Source organism: Leuciscus leuciscus (genome assembly GCF_965113295.1).
Source record: "Leuciscus leuciscus genome assembly, chromosome: 24".
NCBI lineage: Eukaryota > Metazoa > Chordata > Actinopteri > Cypriniformes > Leuciscidae > Leuciscus > Leuciscus leuciscus.
This window is the reverse complement of record NC_138723.1, coordinates 26,445,089-26,463,590: the sequence shown is the minus strand read 5'-3', so window position 1 is coordinate 26,463,590 and position 18,502 is coordinate 26,445,089.

Genomic DNA, 18,502 nt, shown 5'->3' with positions numbered 1-18,502 from the left:
AAAGAAGGCAGGCCGGAGAAGGAACTGTCATTACGAATATCGCTCTTTCATCTCAGGAAAAATAGAAAATAAACCGCAACGAGCAGGCCGTCTGCTGCCTAACCGAATGTTTGATTAGATGTGCGTTGGGAGTTTGAGTTACTTCGGTGGCAGGTGTGGCGTAGTCGATGATGGCTAGACCTTGACGTGTGAACCGAGCATGGAAAATATTAAGCTCACTTCGCTGGTTCTTGCCTATGATTTACTGCACAGATGCTATTTTTGGCTTAGCCTATTTGTGATGGAAAGCAGATCTTGCTGGGAGACAAAACTTGGTTTTTGGTCTTTTAAGATACTAAACCCATGCTATTGAAATGCAAATGAGCTTCTCAGTACCACTTTCAGAAGTACTTCAGGAGCCAAAGGCTATGAAGTGCAGATCTTGAGTCTGCAGAAGAAAAGCAGGTGATGCTGCTGTTTTGAGCAAAGGATGTTCAAAGTGTTGCTTTCTTTTCTTCTTTAAAAGGGAATATTTACTCTAGTCAAGTGAGTCAGCTTTTCCTAATATAGCGCTTTTAACAATACTGGTTGTTCAAATCAGCTTTAAATAATAAACAGGAAAATAATGATGCCAAAAAGAATTCAATTCAGTTCAGTGTTCAGTTCAGTAACTGTGGAAAGTTCATCATCATGAAATGAGTTTAATTCAGCTATAAGCAGAAGATAATAGTGTCATTATTCACTTTGAGTCAATTCATTGTTGATTCAGTTCAGTTCAATGTGTCATTCTTGCAAAATCATCCAAACAAAGCAGTTCTACAGAAAACAGTGTCATTATTTAGCTAAATTCAGTTTATGTTTTGGTCTCATCCAATAGTGTCAGTGCAGACAAATCAATGAATATATAGGAGACTAAATGTCTCAGAGTAGTTTATTTTTCAGATGACTGCAATTTTGGATCAACACACAAAACTTTCAAATATTATATTATCCTGATATTGTAATCATTACAAGTTGTAATGTCGGCCAAACACGTTCATGGTGTCTGCTTAACCGAATACATGAAGTTAACTAACCATATAATCAAACATATATGACTTAAAGAAATGTGTCTATACCGAAAATTCAGTTCAGTTCAAGTTTTCACAATGCATATTTTTTTCAAAGCAGCTTTACAGAAAATGCTTGTTTTATTGTTATAATTTAAGTATTCTGTTATCAGCCAGAGATGAGTATAATGTACATATGGAAATAATACACAGCTATAATTTAATTATACTTTATTAATTAATTATACATCACAACTGATGAAGAAAAGAAAGCATTTGTGTAACTGAACTTATGTGATACAGCTCTGCATGACAACTAGCCCCGGTTCTGTACAATTAATAACAGGAAGAGTAATAAAGGCAAAATATGTTGGTCAACTCATATTTATTAGCCTCATTTGGAGAGTTGTTATGTGACTTAGTTTTGGATTTAAAGGGATACTTCATTAGCATTAAGCTTTGTATCAGTAGAAACCAGGTAGTATTTTTGAATGACCGTGCTTCCCTCCCTCATGTCCCCCTGAGACGAGAGAGTTCTGTGGCCCTGTCCCAAATGGCACCCTATGCACTTGCGGTCTTCCTCTGAGTCCGCACTTTCGTGACGTAACGCCGCTTTGACTGTCGGGAAGAAGTCTGCTACGGAGCTCGCATCAGTGCGGGCTCGGCAAAAGTGCGCATCGAGGGCGCAAATCGACCACATAGGCTCGCGAGCATCCTTCTGAGACCTAAAATGACAAATGGGACACCCTACGGTCTCACGGACTTAACGGACACGCGCACGCGGCAGCCATTGTAAGTCCACAAGACCGAAAGTGCATATGAAGTGTGCCATTTGGGACAGGGCCTGCATAGAGTGTTTGCACCTACGTCACGGTTTGGTCAGTTACCCGGATGCACGGCCATATTGGAGATACTCGGATGTAAACAACAGCATGGATTGCACTGTTTATGTACTACTGAACACATTGTTACACTAATTTATGATATCTAAACCACGGAAAAAACATGTGGAAGCTGCTAAATCATATAGAGAAGGACTTAGTAAGCAGGAAAGAGCGCAAAATTGTGGTAAAGATTCAAACGAGTTCTTCGTCATGGACTGACGACCCGACAATTCTTCCTTCTATTTCTTATCCGACATAGGCTACGTTCAGACTGTCAGTCCAAATCCGATTTTTATATATATCCGATTGAAATCTGATCAGAATTAGCTAACGTGAACAGCAAAAAAATCACATGAAATCCGTTTCAAGCTACATCCATATGTGGTTTGAAATCCTATTCAGGAAATCCGCTTCAGTCTGAACGCTCTGATCGGATTTCGTGTGGTTTATGTGACTTTCTCACACCACGTAAAATGTGAACATTAGACGTTGTTATAGGAAACATGCTGAAAGTCACTGCCGAAACAAGGCTGCGTTGTTGCAAAGTGTCGGACGAGCATAAAATTATTATTTTTGAATTTTGAAACCTGCGGAGACAAGAGCGCGGAAAAAAGCTGTGCATACCAGACTCCTACAGTTCTGCAGCAGCCTCAAGACGCAGTAGTCCAGCGCGGCGGCTACACATTTCCATGTTGTAAAATTTAAATAAGACAACATCTCAATTGCAAATGCAAACCCCTCCATCAACTTAAAGGTGAACTATGCAGGTTTTTTTAGCTTAATTTACCTTAACTAAACAGATTCGGAGTCATTGGAATGGTTATATGACTTTTTTCGGGGTGAATGGTGGTCTTCTCGCACACCCCTAGCGCCTTTGAGCGGAAAAAACACCCTTGCAACTTTGGGCCGGCGGGCTCAGCGTCAGGAAGTATGGCGTGATATCAGGTCTCACGATGTAACGAATTGCCGGCTTCTTTGAAAACAAATGCACATGGCCAGAGGGAGAAGATGGGAGGGGGGTGATTCGCCAACGAGTGTTGACGACAGTGTTGTCACATATCTATTCCGAAGCTGTAGGGGGAGCTCTATAGAGAAACCCGCGAGCAAAAAGCGAGAAAACAGCGAAGAAATTGCCAAAACTGCATAGCGCCGCTTTAACGTCATTGCCATAGAAACCAATGTAGATATTCCGGAAAACGAAAGAGCTGCATGGAAAAACACACATCGATCTGAACAGTTGCGATACACAGTGTGGATGTCATTTTAGATCAGATTCCAATCGGATTCAAAAATATTCGGATTTGGACTGACAGTGTGAACGTAGCCATAGTGAACTACTTTACGTCAACATTTTAGCCATAGTCAACGCTTCATTTACACATGTGGTTGATGAGCTGATGCTGTGCCTCTCTCAACCACAAACGCCTTCTTTCCTCAGTTTCTTGCACTCTTCTCTTTAACTTTTGGCAGTCTACAGAACTCCAAATGTTTTTCCCGGTGCGACCGATTAATACAGACCAAAACACGACAATTTTTCAGCATCAATAATAAGCCAAATTTGCGAGTCCGTTCAGTTCAGTGGCATTGTTTACGTTCAATGCCTCCAATATGGCCGACTTCCGGATTGATGACGTGTTGTGAAAACCCTCTATTGTGTGTCTGGGAAAAAAACTTTTTGCGTCATCTGAGGCTTTTTTGGCCAGAGGTGAGAGACTACAGCCAGTAGTAGGACCTGCCCATAGGGGGATCTCACGATAAAACGGCGTCTTTTCAGTTTCGAGTCGACTAGTAGCCTAGCTGTATCATTTCTTCCGATACTGCCCTCTGTAACCGGTATTTTCTGGCTTTTCTCAGTCTAGAAGGCACCAACTTCTAAAATAATTTCACATTTCTACTACATAAATGACCCAATTTAAATACACATTCATCTTTCCAGCGGTGAAATATCCCTTTAAGTGTTTAGAGGATTTAGTTTAGAGGATGTCAGTGTAAGTGTTTGAAATCAACATACAAAGCCACTTAAGAAGTGAAATAAGCAACTGAACTTTTGGCTCAAAACTGTTAATGAGATGCAGCCTTTTTTCTGTGTCACAACTAGCCCCAGTTCATTACAATAAACACTTACAAGAAGAAGAATATTTATTAGCTTCATTTAGTTATGAGATAAAGTGAAAGGATGCCACTTCTGTAATTTCTTGAAGCTCAATGCCTTCATTTGGCACTTGAGAAATTGAAAGCATCCCAATTTAGAGTCTTAAGTGGTGAAAAGCCTTACACGGTCTTGGGAAAATCCCTGGAAAATCTCTCTGCAGCACTGCTGAAATTAGTTCACTAAGCCTCTGATGTCATCCAGCGCTCGTTTCGTCATTTTAGCAATCATCCCTGAAAAATCAAACCAGAGCTTCTGCATTCACAACACCAATCAAAAGTGACCAACTGTTTCTGGGTCATTTGGTCCTGTTTTTTCCTCTATGCTGCATGTGTAAAAAGAGAGGACAGAACATGTAAGAAAAGCTTCTTTAAAAATGCATAAATGTGACATTTGCGGCTCTCTCAAGGGTCTTCAACTGAAAACACATTTTGGTGAGTGAACCGATCTGTAAGCTTCTTATGCTCGTCTTGACCGCATGGTCAGAAAATTGCTCAGCCAAACACTAAAACAAATTATCCCACTCGGTAGGCAATCCCAGACTAAATTATTTAAAATGTTCAGTATGTGGAGAATTAATGTGTGATGACATTTCTCTTGAGTATCCCTTTACGTCACCTAGCCTAGTATTGTGAACCGATGATAAATACGGAGTGTCTCTGACATTTATATAATCCCTGTATGGCTCTCCTTAACATTCACCTCACTGTTTGCACTACATTTGATTTGTTTGGGTGAGGAAATTATGAATGGAAAATGTCAGAACCACAGTCTTAATAGCCTATAGCTGAATTTCATTAGATTGTAAACATTCTATAATGCTGTAAAATGTGTTGATAATAATAAAATGTAATGTGCCACCAGGAGTACATTTTATTATATGTTGGGGCCTTTAAAAAGCTTACAGGATTGACAATAACAGAGTTGAATTTTGCTGACATTTCTACAAATATACCAAATTTCAATGAACAGTTGATTACTATTTAAAAAAAAAAATGGTAACAGGGATGAAATCTTAAGGTCACTGCCAACCGATAAACATTAGAAAAAATAAAATATAAATAGATTAATAAAAAAGGAGACTTTAATTTGTAAAACAACTTGAAAGGAATGGAATATTTATGTGATATTTCATCCCTAACCCTATGATAGTAACAGGGTTGACTTTTAGTTTTATCATTCAAACTAGAATCTAAAAAATGGAACTAAGACAAAGTGCAGACACATGAAACATTAATTTATAATTTTTTTACATTTAATTAAAAAAAATTCAGCAAGGATGTATGAAACTGACCCACAGTGACAGTACATTGTTAGAAAAATTCTATTTCAAATAAATGCTGTTCTTTTGAACAGATAGATAGATAGATAGATAGATAGATAGATAGATAGATAGATAGATAGACAGACAGACAGACAGACAGACAGACAGACAGACAGACAGACAGATAGATAGACAGATAGATAGATAGATAGATAGATAGATAGATAGATAGATAGATAGATATAATTAATATAATTAATATATTATTACAACTAAAAAAAATATAGCACAGAATATTGATATATAGTATCAAAATGATGTGCACAATTGTTGATAAGAGTACGGAGAAGCTGGAAAGGGATGCCACACGCTGTGTATTATTGTAGGATGACTCATGTCTTTCCATACATGAATAAATGTAAACAGAGCAGAGATGTATTGAGTCTGACAGTCCGTGTTCACTCTTCTCATGTGTATTTATTTCTGCTACATGCTTGATACAAGCCTCATAATTAATCAGAGATCCCTTTGGCCCCTGTCACGTCTCTTCAGATGTGCAGTTTATGTGTTTACCCTTGAACGTTTGTGTGAATGTTGTTCATTTTATTCATATAGTGGGCAGCCTGTGTAAATTTCAACTCTTTGCGCTTCAGAAACCCAAAAGCATTCAAAGTCGCTTCGCTTGTATCCTGTCAGATGCCACACTAAGCCACATGATTTATTTCACAGGTTTTATACACAAGCCAATTTTTCGGCAGCCAGATTAACAGTCCCGTGGTGCTGGACAATATCATCAGAAAGAGGACATAAAAAAGATGGTAGTTGCATTCAGACTCAGTGGGAAAAGAAAGACTGTAATAAAAAAGAATGACTGCAGTGATCTAATGGAAGGCCAGATGGCAGGAGATGATGGAGGGTTGATTGCCAGTGGAGTGGGAGGGGATCCAATCCTGGCACGCTCGCCCCGTGGTGTCACACCAACACCAATATGACACTAGCATCCAACGCTGCCCCGCGCTGCCAGCTGATGAGGTCACAACTGTAAACCATTTAACTGGCTGTTTTAAAGCCACACTTCATACATGTACCCTTAAAGTGACAGTCGATCTAAAAATTATATTTTGAAGAACGTTGGTAACCAAAACACTAACAGTACAGACATTTCTAAAGAAAGTCATACAGTTTTCGGAAACAACATGAGGTTGAGTAAATGAATACAGAAGTTTCATCTTTGTTTGAACTTTCCCTTTAAACGATAATTCCCTTCTAATGTGATCATTCATGTAGAATAATTTTAACCTCTTCAAAGAAAAGGTCAGCAAGTGCTCAAGTATGCTCTCAATATATTTAGCATTCAAATTAGCCACGAAGAAAATGTCTTTCTTTTGACCCTATTAGCAAAGCTGAAATTATAAAGCTGACATTTTTCTCAGCTCAGTGAGCAGGTGTTTTACTTTAGTTGGAGAAATGTATGCGCTTTTTTCCTTTTGGGGGTCAAAAATAAGTCATTTTAACATATGTTATACCTTTTTAAGTACATTTATTTTATTAAAGCAATTGTGGGGGAAATTAAACGATAAACTCATGATAATAAACTCAAATGTCACAGAATATTATGCAGTATGAATGAACATAAAATAGGCATATCAAAAGAGCATCTGCTTTAAAAAATTAATTAAAAAAATATATATTTTTTTTTTATCAACTAAAAGAAAAAGAAAAAAGCTGAAAAAAAAACACGTTTTGCACTTCTCGGTGGAAGTAGTAGGCCATTCAGGGACTTTTTTTGCCTACTGTTTTTAAAATAGTACTATGTATTCAGATCACAATTTTTTTCCCATAATGTTTTTCACATGTATATAGGGAAGTATTCTATTTTGGACACAGCATCGATTACTCATGACACCGGAAAATCTTGTCAATGGCAGGTGGTGTTGCCTACTATTTCAATGCAAAGTAAAGATGGCTCAAAATGTCGCTAAATGTCGGTAGATGATGTAATGCACCAATTGTTGACAGTTTATTTGTTTTCTAATCTGTGCTCACATATCCTAATCTTTATATATTTATAGCCAAATGTCCAATAAAGCTGTTTTCATTTACATATTTTCTGTCAGACAACGGAAGTACGAAACGAGTATGATATAGCCTATGGGCCCTATTTTAACGATCTGAAACGCAAGTATCAAGTGCGAAACGTAAGTAACTTTGTGGGCGGGTCTTGGGCGCTGTTGCTATTATACCGGCGGGATAAATGACTCTTGCGACCGACGCATATCTAAAATGGGTTTGTCTGAAGTAGCTTCATTATTCATAGGTGTGGTTTGGGCGTAACGTGAAATAAACCAATCAGAGCGTCATCTCACATTCCCTTTAAGAGCAGGCGCGCTTGTTCTATAGCGGATTCCTATTATAACGGCGGATTTGCCAGATGCGCGCCAGGAGCGGTTCACAGCCGAGGAGACCGACGTTCTCGTCAGGGCCGTAAAACACAGAGAAGTGACATTGGGGATGGAGAAACACACCCAAATTAACTTCGGTTAAACAGGCGTATGATAATTTGGGTAAATGTGTAAGCTAGATGTATGCTTTTATAATAAACTATCTATCTATCTGTCTATCTATCTATCTATCTATCTATCTATCTATCTATCTATCTATCTATCTATCTATCTATCTATCGTAATAATGTATGATTTGCAAAAATGAAAACTGCTGCTTCTGTGTAGATGAGAGAATCAAAGTGTATGCGCGTTGTGCACACGCTACATTGATTATGGCCAAGCATGCACCGTTAAAATAGCATATGAATAACATGCGCAATGCGCCACTGACTTTAAACTAGATTTTTTCGGTTAGTGGCGGAATTGTTTTCTAAACATGCAAAATAGCATTAGGGAACGTGTATTTCTTAGTTTCTGCGTCTGTGGAGGGAAAAGTCCGCTGTGCGCGGGTGCAAAATAGGAATGATACATGCGTCACTGTACAAAGTCAATTGCGCTGGGTGCAAGATAGGGCCCTTACATCTGATTATGTAAGTGTGAACTTGTGAAAAGTCGCTAGATTTGTCGCCAGTGCTGGACAAAGTACACAAATCAAGTAGCCTACTTGAGTAAAAGTATACTATAAAATATCACTCAAGTAAAAGTATTAAGTATTCCGACTTGTGAATTCAGTTAACTGGAGGAGACTCGCTCTGAACGGATCAGTCGGTGAGTTGTTGACTCTAAAACAGCTGCAATTGGATCAGTCTAATTCGTGAATGAATCGTTTGGTGCAATTTGCGAACCGATTTAACAGTCTCATTGAAAAGAATCAGCTCGCTCACAAATCGACACATGACACTGTTGTCATGTCATGTAGCACGTGACATTGTTTTTTAGGAATTTAGTGGAGTAAAAATTAGAAGAATGTAGTGAAGTAAAAGTAAAAGTTCAGTAAATAAAAACACTCCTGGTAAAGTACAGATACTTGAAAAATGTACTTACTGTAACGAAGTAAAAATACTTTGTTACTGTTTGTCACTAGTTGCATTTTTGAAAAAAATTGCTACAGGGGTCTGAAAAGTCACTAATAGTGACAAAGTCCCTAAATTGGCAATAGGGCCTACTGATGACGGGGAAGCGTTGTGTCATAAATAATGGAAAATTTCATCAGTGGTGGGGAAAGAGTTAATGACACAAAACAAAAAGCTAATTTAAATGGAGAATATTATTATCAGATATAGAATTGTTTTCAATTGCCGATTAAACTCCAACAATATAGTCTAGATCACATTATGTGATGTGATATAAATGTGAAGAGACTCTTTTTCTAGCAGGTTTTCCAGTCAGATTTAAAGTTGTCCGATCAATTTATATCACACACCTTATCTGCCATTTCTGGAATGGGCAATTATAAAGAATCTCCTCTCATAATGGCGTGACAGCGGGTGCCCGGGCTGAAGTCACCCTGGGGGTAAAGAGGACTGTCAGGTCTTTCAACGCACTGCAATTCTCAGGGGTTTTATCTCCGTTTGAAATCACTCTGGTCTTTATCAGAAATCCTCGGCAGACCAGATGTGTCTGAATAGGCTCTCCCTGAGCTTGGAAAGACACTGGTGCCCTTAGAGCAGGAGGCTGGCTGTGAGTCTGCATTTGATAATCCTCATTTTTGGAGCATTCGACTAGAATGTGCTTTAATTTGAGATGAATCAACCAGGGTGCAAGTCAATCACCAGCCAGCACCACAGCCGTGCCGTCGAGACTTGTGTGAGGATTCAAAGAGACGGAATAATGAATGTGCAGCAAGAATAGACATGAACAGTGTGTGATAACAATACACTTTCAAAACCGCATTAGCTAACTACATTTTCACATTTTATGAACAACATGTAAGTGCGAAACTCATCACCACAATGCCAGGGTGTTTCTTGGTTTTCAGTGTGTTGCTCTGCTGTTATTCAGAGGGTTTTTTTGTTTTTGTTTTTTTTGCTGTCAAATCTAACAAACGTAAAAAAATCACCATATATTATATATTTACCAACGTTTGTTAGATTTGACAGAAAAAAAACATATATATATAATATATATATAATATATATATATATATATATATATATATATATAGAGTAGCTAATTTAGTAAGTTAATATAAGTTAATTTAGTAATGCCCTTTAGATGATACTTAAGTTGCATGTTTCCCAGAAAACACAATAAGTACAATTTACCATGATCTTCAAATTCAAAAAGTTTACACCCCCTGGTTCTAAATGCATCGTGTTTCATTCTGGAGCATCAGTGAATGTTTGAACCTTTTGTAATAGTTGCGAATTGAGTCCCTCAGTTGTCCTCAGTGTGAAAAGATGGATCTCAAAATCTTACAGTAGTAGCCTATTATCATAGCCTGGCAAGCCAGACCTACATCAAGATGTTAGGTCTGGCAACTCACCATTGGCACGGTTCAATCCGAGGGGCGGGATAAACAGTTGACTTTCAAATTCCCTCTGCATGCAATAGGACAGCGCTACAACCAACCAGAGCGTTTTCCCACCAACGGAGCTAGTTGATAGAGTCAACTTTTGCCATATCTGGTCGGCAAAACTACGAACACATCTTCCTTTTTTAAGAATGACTTAAGTACCGTGCTTTGCTCTTTTCTCAAAGAACAGCTTAATTCCAAGTCCTCCAGAGTCGCGGCCAAAGCCGATTCGAAAGACCGCTGTTTGCCAGCAGCAGCAGCCGACAGGGAACCGTCGCAACTCTGTCGTCGTCATTATGTTAAGCCCACCCCGCCAACTCTATACACGATGTGATTGGCCTGACTAGAGTTTGTTTTTTCCCAAGGGGGTAATCTTTCAGAAAAAAACTGAAGCTTCCCCGGGGGCCGCCATTGATTGGCAGACCATCACCTGCTGTTAGCATTCCACTGACTCCCATTCATTTTGGTGTCACTTTGACAGCGAATAACTTTACATCTGAGGCGTTTAAAGACTCCATTTGTCCATTATTTATTTCTAAAGAAACACGAAAATGTATAAAAGGCTCCATTACCTTGTTCTTACGTTATGGCTCCGTAGAAGCAGTTTTTGTAAAAATAGGCTAACGATTGCATCATACCCACGTGACTCTCTGTCGCACAGTAGAGAAATTACCGTATGGACAGGAGGAGAAGCTCGCAGTCAATCGGGGGGACGTGGAGGCAAAATGACAAAATAATTAATCAGAATACTTAGCAAAAGTTTCTCCTGCTCCTAGCTAATGGAGACCTCCTACTCACGATCTCCGTCTCTGCAAGTTTCGGAAGGGAATGATTCAGATTTCTCTTGGCACAGCTACTAGAAGACAGACGGGTTGCTCACGTCACATCTACGTCGTCAAGCTCAGTTTGAGTCTGCGCAGTACGCTAGGCCATCAGGAAGTGAGTGCTTCTAATTGACTTCACTTTTCTCCGTTGAATCCAATTGAATCCAAAACGCTGTGTCCAGTTTATATACTGTCTATGCAAAAAAACAATGGCTATCTGACATCTTTGCCAAGCGCAAACCAGTATAGAAATAATAAATAAATGATCATGCCTTTTTTCACAATCATTTTGGAGGGTCATAGAAAAATGTATTGCTGGCGAAGGGAGGGTCAAGTCTATTTTGACTATAGATCTCAAAACTCCTCCGGTAGCCCCTTAAATAAAAAATGAACAGTCCCTAATTTTTACTGTTTTTCAATATTTAATGCATGCTTGAGTAAATCTGTCAAGTTTTTTACGACAGCCACCATTTTAAATGTTAAAGTTATTAAAACTTTATTATTTAAAAAAAAATCCTTGTGTCTAATTTAAGTGTTTGTATAAAAAGTAATTTTAACCTTCAATATTATAGTAATGTAGTAGGCTACCAACTGACTTTCTGTATAGTTTACAGCATTAGTAAAAAAAATAATCGATATTGAATCAAATCGAATTGAATCAGAATCGAATCGTTACATTTGTGTCAATACCTAGCCCCACATTTTATCATCTGCCAGGTTAAAATCGTACATCTGGTCAGTTAGAAAACCAGTTGTACATCATTCTCTCCTCAAGAAGCCACATGATTTGAGGTATAATTCATGTCCGTATAGCACAAATGGTGTGGGTTAAGTTACATACCAAAGTTTAGGGTTAGCTAGGGGTTTGTTCAATTCAATATCCCAATGAGCAATAGTAAAAGTGGTGCTTGTATTAGCACCACTAATAAACCTTTTGCCATTTTTATTTTGTCAAAAACACTATAACGTGTCAGTGGAGAAATGCGCTCACTATTCTACCGTTCGTTCTGTAAATATCAAGTGGCAGTAAGTGTCAGGCTAATAGTGAAGTTCACATCGAAACATTTATTCGTTGGTCACTTGGGTTAATTAATCTTCTGCGAATGGATCAAGTTAATGTGAGGTTTTACAGCCATGTCTAGATCTATGTGACGCACCCCCCCCACGCACCCCTACAATGGCCATAATAGCCTTAAATGGGCTTTCAAGGCAGAAAACGGTGAATAGAGGTTTTTGAGCGGATCTTTGACAAGCACAACTGGGGTTTGGACTTTAGGCAGATTGGTTGCTATGGAGACAGCGCCCCTGCAGCACACTAATGGCAGGCCGCGTTGCGCAGATAAACACAGTGCTAATCATAGACTATTGTCCTGAAATGTGTTGTGCGTATGGACCCCGCCTGCCAAATGTCTGGCTGGTCTCCTCGGGTACATTTAAATCCCTCTCCCTCCTTAAAATTCTCCCTTTCTGCAGTTGTTTTCTTTTCTCGGCCCCACTGAGAGATGCAGAAAGGAAGTGGAGAATTGAAAAGCAGAGATGACTTGTGCAAAACAAGGACGCTGAGAGCCCTTTTTGGCCTGAAAACAATACAGCTATTAAATAATTAAAAGAAGTCTAGCCTATCAAAATCAGTGTATATCTGAGGGGGTGTTTTTTTTAGCATATGAAACATCTAGTCACAGTATATCCTCCGGAAACACACATAGCATATTCTCTGGGAGATTCATTGTACACCTGTTGTTAGGATGGCTCTGGAAAGCACTATTATGTAACATTACCGTCATCATATTGAATGCAGTTGTTCGAATCACAAAGAACAACCTTGTTTACGCTGTTGTGAAAGGCTAGACATGACTAAGCTTCCTCGTCTGTGAAATAGATGCTTTTTCACTGTTAGAATGCCGATATCGTTCAACACTTTTCTTTAATGTTCTTCGGAGACTAATTAAAGGCAAGTTCTCGTAGCTACGCTGACAAGGCAAGCAGGATGTTAAAAAGGATTTCAAAGAGAAGGGAAGGATATAAAACATGTACGTCCCCTTGAAATTCACATAATTTCATCTTCAACTCTCTGTAATCTCACAACACACTCAGACCGCCTGGAGCTTTGGCTTTTTTCAGTCATTTTGCAGGAACATGTAGCGTGCCCTGTGGAATACTGAGAGGTATTATTCAATCATTTAGGCCAGATGTGATGGGCAGCCCACTACAGAGGGAGTAAAACGTCCTCATCTATCTCATTACATCTCTCATCACTTTCATTACGTGTCGCAGGTCGCTATCGTTGGAACTCCATTCAACGAGGAAACGCTGCAAGGACGGTCACATTATGTAGATGACGGCTAAAAGGATAAACTGAAAAAGAATAGTTCACTTCTGACCCTGAAAAACAAGATCCTTTCAAACACTTAAAAATATAAGTGTAACTTTAACTTCATTTGCATGGAAAATTGAAAAGATGGGACAAACTGTGGGACATTGTTGTAGGAAACATGCACAAAATACACATAAACTAGTACATTCACCAAAATGTGTGAAGTGCAGCAAATCAAATTCGCAAATTCGGTCCTTCCTTTGAACTAGTAAAATATGTTCTAAATTGTATGAATTAATCTAAATTGTAATCCGGACATACTACATACGTTCTGTTGTCACTAGCCGTGTTTCCATTAGGCTACCTTTCAAATTGCGTAAATTGAAATTGCAAAATTGAAAATAGGCTACAATTTCGCAAAAGCTCCCATATATCGCAAAAAAGTTTTACGCCTGCATGAGGTGGTTTTTCAGGATATTCGGAAAAGGAATATTTAGAAAAACTATGGAAACAGTTTTTGTTCATTTACAGGTCACCTATCTGGTGTATACGTAAAAGTCGATTATTATTTAAAGATGACGTGGTATGTTTGGACAGAAGACAGGAGACAGTGTTATTTATTAAAGTTCCCATTGCATGGATTATTTTATTATTTTAGAATGTTTCCTGGGGTGCCCTTATAATGTTAGTATGTTTTTTAGATCAAAAGTTGTTATAATTTAGAAATAAAAGGCATATTTCCTAGCCTGATTTTAGCCTCTGATTTGAAAGCTCTGTTTGAAGGGGCGTGTCTGCTGTGAGACTTCAGTGTAAACGCCCTCTGCTGTGATTGGCTGACATGCTTGCATATGAAATATTTAGCATTACGTGTGGAACTCTCTCGAAAACTTTTACTATTACTGCTATTATACGTTTTTACTATTACAGCTATCGGGATTAATGAATCGTGAGAAGTTTAAGTATTTAGATCTATTCCCATCACATAAAAGGTTGCAGTGATGAGCATTGAGCAGATGACAGCCTGTTGATCGCGTGAATGAAGATCTTATCATCGCAAAACGCAGTTTCTGCACTCTCACTATGATTTCACCAATGCAAACATGAGGTAAGTACAGTAAGAGCTTCGTTGTGCAGCGTAACAGCGTCATTGATTTCATAACGAGTTTTGGCAAGTGTCCAGATAAACTCGCGCTATGTGATTGACAGCTTGGGCGATTGGAAAGGGATTGGTCTTTGATCACTTTCTGTATATATATTAATTACAGTTTAAGTAAGATTATTTCCATCCTACTAAGAGAAACGATGTGAAGTTGATCGTTTAGTCACTGGCTTGATTTACTGATGCATAAACCGTATTGAACAACTTTGAGAGAAAGATTATCTGTCTGAACTTGAACAATTACACATCAGAAATTTACATAACCCACTGGTTCTTCAGAGGCTCGGATGAAGGAACTAAAAAAATACTTTTGTGTTCATTTGTACATCTAGACACTGAGCAACTGCCATGCTTCGCTCGTTTGCAAGCCATGATGTCTCTCGAGGAAAAACCAATATCGCGCAGCTCATTTTCTCATGGGCGGGCCAAATTCTCTTTGCGGGCAAAGAAGAGAAAGGGGAGGTGACCTTTCCCCCTATGATGACATAAGAGGAAGATTTCTAGATTCGCTGGTCTGAGCTTTCATTTTCTCAAAAATACCCAGGGCTTGGTTTACACCCATCAAAACGTCTAGCCACTGGGGGACCAGGAAGGCTAGGGAAACTCATATTAAGGTTAAAAAACCTCATAAAGTGACATTTTCATGCAATGGGACCTTTAAACTCATAAAAGACAAAAGTATTACGGGAATAGTGGATTCTAAACAACAAAGAAATGCTACAATTGATCAAGACCTTGAAGCAGGAGGGAGAAACACAAAGAAACACCTCATTCGAGCCGCTCCCAGTATAAAGGCTTTCCTTGCCATTAATGCTTGGATAACCCGCCTAGCTCCTTCTATTAAAAATAATGGCTAGTGCGGTGGCTGGGATATACTCAAACCAACTAACATCAGTTGCCATGATTTTTGGAATGACTTATCGCAAGAGGAAAAAATTACTTGCATAACATAGGTTAAAAACCTTCCTCTTTTCACAGGCTTACAACTGTCCTTGATTTTAATGTTGAATTTTCACTTGAATTTTATATATTTATCCTGTTGTACAGCACAATGGCCAACCACTGTTGCTTTTATTGTGCTATATAAATAAAAGTTGATTTATTGAATGATTGATCAGTTAATGAAAACGCTGTCATTTCGCAAAAGTTTTTAATCAACATTTGGGAAATATTGCAAAAGTTTTGCGTAAATCTGTAATGGAAACGCGGCTACTGTCATGTGCCCAGTTGCGTTGCTTCACTGCCATTCACAAATCCTCTCCCGTGGCCTCATGGGATAGTAAAGTGTCAGATGTACACTTCAGGAGTTATTAATCTGTGGTATACTTTTCGCATATTTGAAGAATACTGTGAATTCTGACATATTACTCTGGTTTTGGCTTCTATATAGTAGGGAAGTATGCAAGCCAGAGCTGAGTGGGTGGCTTATATATAACTTGACCTTCCATTTCCATTCTGAAACACTAAATGTGAACCAATTCATTGGACCACCAGATGTTATGACCCCAAATTTAATGATAAAACAAATGACAATAACCTGATGCTACTCAATGGCTGTGTCCAAAATCGCATACTCTCTTGGTTCTTATTTTTAATTAGTACTTCACGCCCGCTAAAAAAGCTTGTTCTATATAGTATGAATGTGTGCAGTATGAATGTAATCCGAATGTACTACATTCACCATGTTGTCACTGTCATGTGACCTACCAGCATCAGCTTCACTGCCAGTCACAAATCCTGTCCTGTGGCCTCATGGGATAGTAAAGTGTCCATCGTATGCACACTTCAGAATCTCGCAGGAAAAAATAGATAATCCGGCTACTTTTTGCCTACTCTTTTGTGAGAACTGACATACTTCTTTTGTCACATACTGTTTTTCGACTACTATATAGTACTAGGGAGGTATGCGATTTCAGATGCTACCATGGAATAATGCATGCTGTTTCACTTACTATTTAAAAACACAGTAGGCAGTATACAGTATTCAGTATGTGGCAAACTATCAGTCCATTATCATTCCAACACAGACCAAGGATTACTTAAAATCTACATAAAAACACAAGTCAGACAAACAATATTCCCTCAAATATTGTTCTAACAAGTCTATTTGTTGTCTAAGAGGTCTGAACAAACAAAACTGTTGCTGTGTTTGTGAGCACCCAGCATGCATTGCCACATGAATAATTTATTAAGACAGTTGTTGAGTGAAATGAAAAATTCCAGTGCATCATGTTGCCTTGACTTTTAACTCTTCTCAATGCCTTTTTATACAGTTCAGTGACATTATTAAATGTCCAAGTCAAGTCACCTTTATTTATATAGGGCTTTAAACATGCAGATTGTTTCAAAGCAGCTTTACAGTGATGAACAGGAAAATAATGCATTTCAGCTGAAGCCAGTTCAGTGTTGATTCAGATCCGTTTTAAAGATCATATTCAATTAGTTCATCATGCAAAAAATGATGTCATCGTTCAGCTCAGTTATCATACAACAACATCAGATCAATAATTTTGTGTCCCCAACTAAGCAAGTTAGAGGCGATAGTGGCAAGGAACCCAAACTCCATCAGGTTACAGAATGGAGAGAACAACCTTGGGAGAAACACGAACAGTGTGATTATGATTCAGGCTGCATCACACCTAAAATAAGTGAAAAAATAAGCACGTTTTTAAACCCATTTAAACTGCAAATATAAATGATTGCCAGACTGGCAAAATACAAAATATCTGCAGTGTTTTTTTTTCACAACGCCACAATATCTAACAACTCATTGGAGCGATGCGCAGAAAATAAGATCGCCCTCAAATGTCTGTGTTGCATTTTCCTCGCTTTCACAGTCTGCCTCAGCAAATGTCAGCAATTATGTGCAAATTGCTCATAACAGTTCACGTTCAGGTTTTCTTGTCAGGGAAATGAAAAAAAAAAAAATGAAAAAAATGCAGAAGCCATAAATGACCCACTTAAGGGTCCACATTCATGAAAAAAAAAAATGTATCTTGTGATGCATTGATTATGACTTTATATATATATATATATATATATATATATAAACAAACAAACTAACTTGTGCCTGCAATGCTTATTAAATGATTGCAGTAAACAGGAGAGGATGAAATGACAGCTTAGAAATTAATGTTGATGAATTCCATTATGCTAATAACCGTTAGGTAATCAAGGTTTTTTTTTTTGGTCAAATGAAGAGCAGCTTCAAAAGCCAATTTGCTCAGCCATTCTAAAATTAAATATTAGCATAGACTTACAGATGTAATTCAATAATGTACAATCTGCATTTTAATTTCCTACCTACTTTAGTAGTAGATTAAGAACCAGAAACTAGACTTAAACACTATATGAAAATAGCAATATGGGAACTATATACAGTGTAGGAGACGGTTCACAATTTTACATATATAAAAGAGACTTAATAATGTAGTTGTATCTTGAATATTTGAGGACATGTTAGAATAGAGACATTTTCGTTTTGTTTTTAGGACACCTGTGTTTCCATTCTTCCCAAAGGTTCTGCAATTCTCATTCTTACAAACAAGTGACCCCTTGTGGACACGGGAAGAAATCACAAAAACAGATAAACTTCCTAGTGGGAAGTCAGACCACTGTGTGTGACGGGATTTTGGCAGTTTAATTAACACTTGAAGTCTGTTGTGAAATAAAACTGCTGTACAAACAGTCTCATCAATAAAGTGGAAGCTAAGGTCAAAAAGACATTTTTATAAATTTGATATAAACTTCAAGTCAAAGGTTTAGACCCATATTTTTAATGTTAACTAAATCTAAGACTATTAGACAGTTTTCATCGGTTTTTAAGGTCACAGGAAACAAATCCAGTAAAGCGTGTCCACACTTGCGACCAGTGGTGCACAGAGAATTGAATGAACCTGAATTAAAATACAAGAGGCAAAG